This window comes from Pantherophis guttatus, chromosome 6, assembly GCF_059756535.1.
Source record: "Pantherophis guttatus breed Tessera chromosome 6, ASM5975653v1, whole genome shotgun sequence".
Lineage (NCBI taxonomy): Eukaryota > Metazoa > Chordata > Lepidosauria > Squamata > Colubridae > Pantherophis > Pantherophis guttatus.
Genome location: NC_142068.1, coordinates 15,222,148 through 15,235,093, shown reverse-complemented (window position 1 = coordinate 15,235,093; position 12,946 = coordinate 15,222,148). Strand labels below are relative to the sequence as shown.

General features: G+C 37.2%; 1 protein-coding gene across 5 annotated transcripts in view; it reads left to right on the top strand.

Annotated features, from left to right (window-relative positions):
* Positions 1–12,946, top strand: part of NAALADL2 (N-acetylated alpha-linked acidic dipeptidase like 2) — a 934,597-nt gene that overhangs the window by 595,110 nt on the left and 326,541 nt on the right. The window lies entirely within an intron of this gene.

The following is a 12,946-nucleotide window of genomic DNA, read 5'->3' as shown; positions in this document are numbered from 1 at the left end:
GCCAGATAATACCTGAGATACTCTATGTTCAATTATTTAAAGGTCACACACCGGTTCTAACAATTAGCTGTTTCTGCAGCTTTCCCTTCAGACTGTTCTTTGCTTTAATTTCTCACCCACACAATATGGGTGGGATGAGCAGATGCTTCCTGGCTGGACTATGTGTCTCATTCAAATATCAGGACATGATCAGGCAGGTCATGTGTGGGTGTGGGTTTCTCCTCCATCACGCTTTTGACCTAACCTTGATTGTGATTAATTTGTGCTGGGTTTTGGGGTTTTTCTTTTTGCACGTGTCATATACATCCATCATTCTTGAGAATCAGGCAGTAGCTTGATGAAAACAGGGTTTAGCTTCATGTAGGGGTAGACAGAGTATTGATTGGTGTGCATTTCCTCAGAGTGAAGACTGTAACAAATGGTATTTATGTCTATGTATCATTGATGTTTGTAAATCTTCTCAGCACTTCAGAGCACCCATGAAAATTGCCCTAACCAAAAAATGTTTAAGCGAAGGAGTTTACTTTCTAAAGTTTCAGAGAGGATAGGAAAAATAAATGTGTGTACAGTACACTCTGTCTATTATCTTGTCCCTTGTCCCTTGGTTAGTGGGTTTTTTTTATTATAAAAGCTTTTTATTTTTATTTCTCATAAAACATATATAAATGTACAGTCTCTTTAACCAATCTTATCACACATATTTTCTTTTAGTTTCCATATTGGTTCATTCTTCATCCTAAAACTTTAAAATATATTCGGAGTTGCTCTTCTACCATTCCATATCTCCCTTCTTCCACAACAACCATTCATCTCCTTCTCCCCTCTTACCCTTCCCTCCCTTCTTCTATTCTTCTCAACTTTCTTCTTTCTTCTACTCCTTCCCCTTCTCTCCTTTCCCCCACTCTTCCCCTCTTCCTCTTTCTAACCCTCTCTCCTACTCTTATTTCCCCTCTCTTTGGTTAGTGTTAATTGAATGAATTCTTTCCCATTTTTATTACTGGTTCTCATTCATTTTGACGAAAGAGAATTTGCTTTTTGAATTCTTTCAATGGAAAAAAATAACATTTCAAAGAAAAAAATAGGATTATAATTACCTAAAGACTGCTCCCTTTCATGAATATTTAAAATATATATGGTATGACATGAAGCAATAGCTGAGTGAAAGATTTTGTGTTATCTACAGATACAACATAAAGGCTTTTTTTCTTCCTGGATTGTACTGGGAAGTAAATTATTTTAGTACTGAGAGAAATTATGTAGAGCACATTAAGTCCAAACAACTTTTCTTTATGGGGAGTTGTAGTTCAATTTTATTTTTAATTGGAATTGAATGCTTTCGACTTTTTCAGATTCATAAATAAGATCCAGCCATAAAACTGGCACACTGAGATATATTAAAAGTCCCTGAAAAATAACTGCAAAATGCTGGCAGCATATATATTTAATTTTCTAAGAAATCTTGTTGCTGCTATTATTATTCCAATTCTAATTATGTTAAGTAACCATATTAACTATGTAGTTTAAGATTACAGTTACTTTGAGAATAGGCAATAAACTGGAGGAGGAGGAAATTTTTATTTCGCCACAGCTAAGATGAAAAATTGTGGAGTTTATATTGATGATTGATTGATTGCTTTTTCGTTTTTTTTTTATTGGCATCGTCGAGACGAAATATCTGTCTCCTTTCATAGGAAAAGACGAGTTCTCTATTCAGAGGACTTTTGCCTGAAAATGTTTTAGTGAAGCCAGATAACAATTTTAACTCGTTGCTGAAATATAAGGAAAATGTGTGGTCTGTTACAAGTACCACGAAGAAAGGGCAAGAAAAATCCCTTCTTAAATGCTAACATTGGGCATTGGTCTTATAGTGGTCACATTGATGGCCCACTACATCTGTATTGCATACTCCATGGTGTTGTGGCCCGCCAGCAACACCATGGAGCTGGTAGCAGATTCGGACAGTGAGGAATTTGGGTAGGAACATGGGCCAGTCCTGGAGTCTGGGGAAGGCTCTGACGAGGGCTCTGCATCGGAGGCAGAGATGGGGGCAGAGCCATCTGACAGTTATCAGATGCCTTCAGAGACAGACATCAGTGAGGCAGTAGAACAGCTGGGGCCTGTTTCCAGTGTGTGCATGCACAGAGCTGCCAGAAGAAAGGAACAGCTAAGGAACAAGGGTCAACTTGGGAGTAAAGCCACAGGTGGACGGTGAATAACCCCTCCCTTCGGGAATAAAAGAGGAGTGAAAGGGGAGTGGGGTTTTGCAGGAGACGATTATTTCATTTGGGTGAAGATCTTGCCTGCATTCTTGCCAAGTATTGTCTGGTACAGTGTGGAGTCCGAAAAATATCGGCCTGGCCACTCTCCAAGCCTGATAAAGGTCAGTAATTGTGAACTATCTTGAAAGACTGTGGGAGAGGAAAAACTTTGCTAGAGAGGAATTCACTGTAAATTAAATAAAAGGGGTTTATCGGGACAAGGACTTGGCTTCGTGCTGCTGGGGAAGCCTAGGTCAGAACCCACAGGTAAGGAATTGAGCAAAAGATCAGGAGGGGAAGAGGATTATTTATTTTTTAATGAGAAAAAAAAAACTTCAGAGATTTTTGAATACATGATGATGATTTAAAGATGTCGACTGAAGGGGACACCAGTGGAATTTTCAAGAAATTTTGTAGCTTGGGATACTTTTGTTTTTTAAAGAAGTGTGTTAGCCAACCAGAGGTTTGTAGACGATAATTCAACACTAGGCAGTGTTGGTGGTGGAAGGTACCATTATGGGCAAGTGAGTTTCAGCAACACAACATTGTGGAGCTCTGAGAGACATGCACATACGCACTCTGCAGGTTCCCCAGAGTTTGAAAACTCTTTGTAGACTGACCTGGAGATGGAAAAACTGATGCTGCTCCTCTTGAACTCAACTTTTCTCTCTCTCTCCCTACCACACCATGTAATTATGACATCCCTTTAGAAGAAAAATAAGAGTCGCATATACTGGTGGAACTAGCACCACAATTTTATTTTAACTGTTAGGAGACAATTGGTCAATCTCACTCCTCTCTGGCATAGAATTAAACATTCTGACCTACTTTTATGGTGCTTTGAGGAAGTTCAGCCTTTTTGCTGATATAAATTGTTCCAGCTTCTAAGCAAAGGAGATAACAAACCATCATACCTGATAAAAGAATTAACAAGGATATTCGAAGTTTAACTCTAGTGACAGTTTTTAAATGTATATGGTGTGTGTGTTTGTGTCTGTGTATGTATGCATTGTTATAATTGTTGATTGGGAGCTGCTCAGGGTTCAATAAATTTATATAGCTGCCTGTTTTCAATAAAATAAATACCTTCATGTCCGATGATTAGAATACAGGATCTAGAACAGTGCTTTTCAACCTTCCTAATGCCATGACCCTTTAATACAGTTCCTCATGTTGTGGTGGCCCCCAACCATAAAATTATTCCTAAAACTATTGAAAATATGTGTTTTCCGATGGTCTTAGGCAACCCCTGTGAAAGGGTCGTTTGACCTCCAAAGGGGTCGCGACCCACAGGTTGAGAACCACTGATCTAGAAGGTTTCCAAAGGGTTTCTTTATCCTTTCCTAGACCCCAAATGTAAGGAATTGTCAGTATGCCACATCATATTTAATAAAATTAGCATGCCGGTCTTCATCCTGCACAATTTCAATCATAAGTATTTAAATATGGCACCACTTGTCCTTCTGAGGTTTGTGAAAAGTAAATTAACAATGCAAGTTTTTTTTTTTAAATCACACTGATGAAATCTTTCCTACTCAGCTACATAACAATCCACTTAAACTTCCAATTGTAGCATAATAAATAAAAAAACACTTCAAATTTGCATCTCAATGTTGAATATAAATCCGTTTGTCAGATGATTTGTGTTGTGACATCACAACACATGTTTTATTATTTACTGCCTGCAGATCCCTATGGGAACAAAATAAATAGGTCTATTAAAATGAGTGTATCTTAGATAGATAGATAGATGATAGATAGATAGATGATAGATAGATAGATCGCCAAGATACTCTCAATCTTACACGGGAAAAGACCTGAATACGCCAAGACTTGCATACCTGTACCCGTGAAAATCTACGAAAACAAATAGATAGATAGATAAATAGATAGATATATAGATAGATAGATATAGATATAGATATAGATATAGATATAGATATAGATATAGATATATATACTGTAGATATAGATATAGATATAGGTATAGGTATAGGTATAGGTATATGTTTGCAAAAAAGAAAAGGTAGTTTAAAGAAAATTGTCCAGAAAACCTGGATACAAATCGATATAAAATTTTAAAAAAGCTTTAGTCAATTGAAGTGGAATTAGAATGCAACTAGTCTGTGCTTGAAAAGAAATGTGATCATGAGAGAAACTGTAGATGTCCATTGCCAAGTGAAATACAACCACTTTAGCAGACAAAAATAGCAGTAAAATTAAGTTTTAATATTACAAACAATAAGTTATGAGAACAATACATTGCTAACTCACATACCAAACAATGCTGTCCTTTTCTTATTCTTATTTCAGTCACATATAATTATATTTACTCTAAATATAGGAGATGCAGAAAGAACATTATTTGAGAGTAGTTAAGAAGGTTTCTTTATGTATGTATTTTAGGCAAAGATGAGGGAGAGGGGGAAGATAGAGAGAGAATAAATCTTGACAAAATACTAACAGAATAACAGAGTTAGAAGGAGATCCTAGTCCAACCCCCTACTCAGGCGGGAAACCCTATACTATTTCAGACAAATGGTTGTCCAATCTCTTCTTAAAAACCTCCAGTGTGGAGCACCCACAATTTCTGGAGGCAAATCATTCCACTTATTAATTGTTCTAACTGTCAGGAAATTTCTCCTTAGTTCTAGATTGGTTTTCTCCTTGATTAATTTCCAGCCACTGTTCTTGTTCTGCTCTCAGGCACTTTAGAGAATAGGTTGACCCCATCTTCTTTCTGGCAGCCACTTAAATATTGGAGCACCACTACTATGTCACCCTTAGTTCTTCTTTTCATTAAACTAGACATTCCCAATTCTGGCAATTGGCCTTTGTATGCTTTAGTCTCCAGTTGCCTAATCATCTTTGTTGCTCTTCTCTGCACTCTTCCTAGAATTTCAACATCTTTTTTATATCGTGGTGACCAAAACTGAATGCAATATTCCAAGTGTGGCCTTACCAAGGCATTATAAAGTGGTATTAGCACTTCACGTGATCTTGATTCTAAACATTTGTTAATACTACTTTTTCCCATTTTAGAAAAAAAGTCCACAGAAATAATTTATTGATGTAATCAATCTTCTACAAGTATCATCCATCTAATAAATAAAATTGCAGAGTTGAAAACATTGTTGTGTAGCAGCACTCTATTGGATCATAGTATTGTTTCAATTCCAGTTATCACAAATTCTTGCCATATGTTTGGGCAGGTGGGAATAGTAGTTGAAAAAGCCTATCCTCAATTCTTATGTCCTATCACCAATATGTATAATGCAATGATTTACCTTGATGTACAAAAATGAACAGGATGACACATACAGATTCCCCCTATCATCTTGAGCTGATGAACATTAAACTAGCTCTGCCTGGCTTCCTGAATGTCATACTTTCAGGATGTTTGAATCGTTAAATTTTGATTCTGTGCCATTAAGTTAGTATCAATTCTTAGTGGCCACATTTCTCCATCATGAATACAGCTCATCTGTCTGGAACCCACACTGCATATCAGACATTGATACAATTGAGAGAGTCCAGAGATATTTCACAAGAAGTGTGCTCCATCCTTCTACCCGCAATAAAATACCTTATGCCACCAGACTTGAAATTTTGGGCTTAGACAAGTTAGAACTACATCGACTTCGGTCTGACCTAAGCGTAGTACATAAAACTATCTGCCACAATGTCCTACCTGTCAGTGACTACTTCAGCTTCAACCACAACAATACATAAGCAAATAATAGATACAAACTCAAGGTAAATCACTCCAAACTCGATTGCAGAAAATATGATTTCAGTAACAGAGTGGTCAATACCTGGAATACACTACCTGACTCTGTGGTTTCTTCCCCAAACCTCCAAAACTTCAATCTTAGACTGTCTACTGTTGACCTCATCCCATTCCTAAGAGGTCTGTAAGGGGCGTGCATAAGTGCACCAGCATGCCTTCCATCCCTGTCTTAATGTCCCTTTTTACTTATGTCCATTTCATGTATTCAAATTATGTTTATACTTTTATTTGTTATCTTATATATGATAGATAGATAGATAGATAGATAGATAGATAGATAGATAGATAGATAGATAGATAGATAATGATCTGTCCCTAGTTTTGTGTTTCAGGTTTTCCAATGGTGGAGTTATCATTGTAATTGAATCCATTCACTCTGCTACAAGTCTCTTTATTTCCACTTTTCCTAGTACTATGGACTTCTCTAAAGAACTAGCTTTTCACATAAAGATGTCCAAAGTATGATAAATTGAGCCTCATCCTTGGTCATTTAGTTAGAATTGAGTTCACTTATTTTGATGATCCATCCATGTGTTTGTCTTTTTTGGCTGTCCATGAAAATTCTCAGAAGTCTTCTCCAACAGCAGATTTCAAAAGCGCCAATACATTTTGTACCTAGCTTCTTCAAAGTGCAACTTTTGCTTTTGTAAAGTGTCACCACACTCTACAATTTTCTCTACAATACCACAATTTTCACCATTCTGATCTTTGTAAGAACAGATAGATTTTCTGGCACTTAATACCTTTTCTGAGGCCTTCATGGCTACCATACCAAGTGCTAGTCTGGGGATCATTAAGTAACACAAGATTTTTTTTCCTATAAGATCTCATTGAATTTTGCTCCCTCTAGCATCCAGTGAGAAGAGTGACAGCATGATTAAACATCTAATGTAGTGCTCCAAAATTAAGCCTGAGCCAAAATGGGCCTACTAAAATAGCACAGGATGAAAGATTTCTATAGAAACAGAGATGTGTACATTGCTTTCCTCTTATTCGGGCGCTGTTGATATAACAGCTCACACAAGCACACTGCCTTGTAACAACAGAACAAGAGCAGGTGACATCTAATTAAATTCTTGCAAGGCGAGGCAGTTACTCCTCTCTCTCTCTCTTTCTCTCTTTGTTACCGATAGCATAAGCAGCACTTTGCTTCCCATAGGTAATTTTATGCATTGCCAATTAGTACAGTGAAAAAAAGTGATTGCTAACAGATCCTTACGGCCCTAATTGGGACTTCAGCATGAATTCAGAATAAATATCCAGGAACTCAGCTTTTATCCAACTAAGAAAGACAGATCTTCGTTCACTATTATTGGTAATCTGGCTATCATATTTTGCATTATGAATTGAGGTAAGTGCTTGTGCCACATTCTTTTGGATTACTTGTGGTGCAAGGCGAGATAGTCCTTAATTTTGCCACAATTTTCATGCACACATTTTTTTTTTTAAAAAAAATCAGGTTTAAGTGTTAGGGTGTTGAGGATTTTCAAACAGAAAAAAATTACGTTGTGAATTCTCTATCTTCTTATGCTTTCTTTAGAAATATCAAGGCTGTATCTGTACAGATTCAGCTATTTATTTAATACCTGTCCAACTGATCCTATCTTCCCTGATCCCATTTATTCCAACAATAGATCTAGGAGGTGGGTTTTCAAGAAAGAGACAGGCAGACAGGCATCAAAATCTAGATCACCCATTCTCTTCGGTGACGTGAGATCATATTTGATGTGTCTGCAAGTTTTCCAAACTGAGGAAAACTTGCCACGGAGTAATGAGCTGAATGATAGACATTCACAAAACAGAATATTCCATTCCAATTAGATGGGTGCCATTCTTTTGCATTCTATTTTTCTTTACAATCATACTCCCATCTATGCTAACCAGATAGACACTAGATTCCTTCATGATTTGGGAGATCAACAAGACTGCAAGCTGCTGAATGAAAACCAGAACCAGTCATCCACCAAAGGAGGACTTTTCTCCTCCTGCTCTGCCCCTTAAAATCACTCTTGCCTAGCTTTTTGAGTATCTAAGCCAGTTTTGTCCAGGGGTTAAGGAATCAGGCTATAAACTGGAAAACTGTGATTTTTGGTTCTCCATGAAAACCAACTATTTTTGCCAGTCACTCTCTCTCAACAGAACCCACTTCACGTGGTTGTTGTGGATAAAAGGGGAAGAGGAAGGAGTATTGGCTGTCTTCATTGCCATGAATTTTTAAAAATGATAATAAAAGAAGGATATCAATAAATAAATAAATCTCTGTAGCAGATTGCTTCCCTAATAAGTCTTAACCACAAGTTAATATAACTCTATTCTGTTACCTTAATTACCATGGGTCAGAAAGCGGCTGAGAACATATCTACAGACCCCTCACATCATGGACAGAAACTCCTTCCCTCAGGATGCAGCTATAGGGTATTGCATGCCAAAACAACTAGACACAAAGACCCCTCATGCCATCACTCGGCTGAACACCTAATTACCACAGTACTGTCGTATATCTAAAGATATTAACCCATGTAGTACAGCTGTATTACTGTTTTCCTTCAGACATGATTGGACATTGGAAACCTTTACGTATATTTGGTTCAGAGCATGTGTAGTGGTCCGAAATATAGATAGAATGGCAACACTGTTATTCCTAAAGAATGGCTGATTCTGGCAATACTGGGAAGAAATCAGAGTGGTATTCAGCCTGTTTGGACTCGTTTGCCCGAACCGGTAGGGAAAATCGTGGGTGGGCCTGCCCACCAGCCCCAGCTCTATGCCATGCTGTTTAGGCATGTTTTTGAGGCCAGGCACATGTGTGGAAGGTACACGTGAGCAAAGTCCATGTGTGGAAGGCAGCCACGTGGGTGCATGCACAAAGCGAGCATGCACGTGCGGGGTGAACCGGTAGTAACCTATTAACCACTGGAGGAAATGTAAACTTTGGGAATGGATAATGGGAAGGCTGGCTCAAGTGTTCAACAGCCAGAGATTCAAGGCACAGTTATACTTCTAATTTAAAACTTAACATTTTTTTCCTATTGCCCATAAAGTGGAATTTGTAGATTAATCAGCTTGGCTTTCCCTCAAAAACAAATCAAATTATGGGCTATGTATACCTAACATTAATCCTGGAAGAATGATCATATGTTTGAACAATGCATTTCATTGACTAAAATAGTCTACAAAATAGTTTTGTATTCAGTATAAGTATCAGATTAGAAGAGAGTGGTAAAATACTCATAAGACTATGTTATTCTATTGACCTTTCAAAACAGCTGCCACTTGAGAAGAAAGACTTCTGACTTGAAAAGCAGAGTTAGATTTCTTTATGTGTGCTGAGTTATTCATCATTAGACAATATGAGGACATGTTTCAGATGTCAGCTCTTAAAACTATAACATTTAACATGTCTTTATATGTCAGCTGCTGTCAAAGCAGTTGGTCACATCTTACTACACTACAAGTATCTCATCCATTGTTAGGTCAACCAGATGACTTCTGAATCTCTTTCCTATTATCAGAAGGGTATTCAAGTATAACACTCAATGTAGCAAAATTCTGGGCTACAGCATGTAAACCCTGATACCAAAAAATAGCTTCTTAAAATAGTAGCATAGTAAATCTGGTTATATGCAACGTTGACATTGTTGATATTTGATACTGTGTTGTTGAGGTACTGCTGGTCCACCATTCCTTGAGCTGGCAGATAACTATATCAGCATAATATTTACTGCTCCCACTGGAGATTCTTTATTACCCAAGGCATCATATCAACAAATGTTGTTGTTCTTATTTATATTGTACATGGGATTTTAAGGATCAGAATTGATTGATTCCCCCATTTTCATTACCCTCTCTTTCCACAAACATCACCAACTGGAAATAAACTACTTACAATTGATGATGATGTTATTCATTCAGTCATGTCTAACTCTTGGCAATTCTATGGGCCAGGTCTCTCCATGCCTTCTAATCTTGCACTGTTTCTTTGAGTTGTTCTCTGCACTGGCTGGTGTCAGCTCTTATGGTGTCCAGTCACTGAGTTCTTTGGCAGTCTGGTTTCCTTTTACTGCTAACTCTTCCCAACATAATTGCTTTCTCCAGTTACTTACAGTTAACTTCCCTTATTGGGAGCTTAGATGAGTTTGGAAAAAGAGACCACATTTTATAAATGGTTAGACTGATAAGTTTAGGTGTCCATCAAAACCTGTTCTAGTTTTTATGATGGTTTTGCATGGATGTATTTGGGTGGGACGTAACTTATCAGTTGATTTGCACCTGTTGTCATTAGGCTGTTTTTGGACATAAATTTAGTATTATTCCTCAATGGTGCTATTTTCAGACTTTGGAATAGCAATATTCTGGAATCATGCTAAGCTCTCAATCCATAGTCAAGTTTCTTTTGGACATAGGTTTAGCACAATTCCAGAAATGTACTGAACTAGTATTCAAAAGCAACCTGAACAAGAGATATTATAGAAAGTTGCAAAAAGAAGCATTGTAGAGAAAACCAACTCTTTGTCTTCCCTACTTCATCATGCCATATTTTTGTTACCTCCATCCATCAAGTTCTAATGGGTTGATCCAGTTTTCTGAATCAGATGTCAGTAGTTATCTGACTGAGGATTGACTTGTCAAGCGAAAGCTGTGGAGGGAAAGCTTGTTGTGAATTAATTTGACCTTCCTTCTGCCTAAAGCCGAATAGCTTGGAAGGCTGTGAAGGCATTGAAGAGGAGTTAGGGTTAGGGTTAGGGTTAGGGTTAGGGTTAGGGTTAGGGTTAGGGTTAGGGTTAGGGTTAGGGTTAATCATGCCCAGATCAATAGGCACTAAGTTGTTCCCATCTCTTAGGAACCACTTGATACTAACACTGTACAAATGAACACTGAAATATAATCTGATTATATCATCAACATTCCATTGATTCTTACTATAAAGCTTTTAGTATATGTTACACACAGCATGTATGCACAAGAAAAAGAGTTAACATATTGGTTTGCAGAGTTTGGCATTAATTTTGATCCCAAACAAGACAGTTCTACAGGTAAAATATAATGATGATTTTCCATTCTCTGAAGCCATGGAAAATTCAGGTGAAGGTGATACAATCCAAGCCAAAGAAAAATCCAATTCCTTTCTAAAACTGGTCTGTTTTATTTAGTCCTTTGAATAAATTGTTCTTGTGGGAGTGAATCCAATATATTAAAATATTTTGCAACTAAAAGTCATTTATATCTGAGCTTCCAAATAATAAGCGTGGAGCATCTTCCAGAAACCGCAGGAAATGCCAATCATTTCAACATACAAATAGATTCTGGAAATTTGGCTGCAAGTTCCCAGTTCATAAGGAGTTTAAATTGGTTGGGCAGGAATATTTTTTTCTTTATTGAACATAAAAATACAGCAGGTAAATTTATAGGAATGGTCACATAGGTCTGAAGGAATGCTGCAGTGTTTGTTGCCAAGAAACAGGATTTGTCTTTTAAGGCCATGCTGTAATTTTAGCAATTGAACACCTTCTTCTTTAAATGGGTTGTGTAATAACAGAGCAGCAGGCTATATTCTCTGCTTCTTGGTTCCTGAAGTCTATTTAGGTGAAACAAAAAACATGCAACAAATGATATAAAAAGGAACTAAATATATGTTTTGCTTATTGTATTATTATCTTTTAGTATATCTGGTATTATATATTATATTATATTATATTATATTATATTATATTATATTATATTATATTATATTATATTATATTATATTATATTATATTATATTATATTATATTATATTATTAGGTGTGGTGTGGTGTATGGTGTGGTATCATTGCATTGCATTGCATTGCATTATTATATATATAGCAACCTTGTCCTCATGTTTCAAAAATGCCCTTTAAAAATTGTTATCAATACAGGGCAAAGTTTATTTATTTATTAAATTTATATGTTTCATTTGCCAGGTCTAAAGAAAATATGTATTTTATTAATTAATTCATGTGTTGCCTCACTCACCAGTAAAGTAACTTAAAAAGCATTGAAAAAATAAATAAAAAGAGTTATTCTTGTCTCCAGCTCATACCAATATCAATTTACATATCACAACACAACTAAGGTCTTTGGTCATGACTGTTTCATGTGTAAGGGGAACATTTGATCCAAGGTATTTGGCTGCAAAATTGGTTTACTTTGGAGGCAAAGGAAACTGTTAGAAGAGTGCATTTGTCAGGCCTGGAAGCCCCCCCCCCCTTTTTTTTTTTGATTTATATGCCGCCCTTCTCCGGAGACTCAGGGCGGCTTACAATGCGCTAAGCAATAGCCTTCATCCTTTTTGTATATTTATACAAAGTCAGCTTATTGCCCCCACAACTAGGTCCTCATTTTACCTACCTTAGAAAGGATGGAAGGCGAAGTCAACCTTGAGCCTGGCGAGCTTCGAACCTGCAGTAATTGCAGGCAGCTGGTCTTAATAACAGGGTGCTTTAGACCACTGTACTACCAAGGTTTTTTGTTGGACCTTCAGGCCTGCCACCTTTACTACTGTGGGAAACTGGGAGGGGGAATTGTGTGGAGCCAGGGTGATATATATAGTCTTAATAAAATTCCTTTCTCAGAGAATCAAGGACATCTTGCCCTGCACCTGGAAGCCTGGAACTGGGAGGCATCTCCAGTTTAGACGGTGCATTGATTGGACTATGTGATGGACTTGTGGGTGTTGGGGCAGGGACTTGAACTTTCCTTTGGGTGGAGAAAACCTGGAAATTTTCAGATTCGGGCTTTCCCAGATGTGCTAATATGATATCTCTAATAAAATGGAACTTTGAGGAACTTCAAGCCTTGGAGTGTTATTTCGTTGGGGGTGTTACTTGGAACCCTGACATTAACCCGAATCTCTTCTAAAAAATTCAGCCAGCTCCAC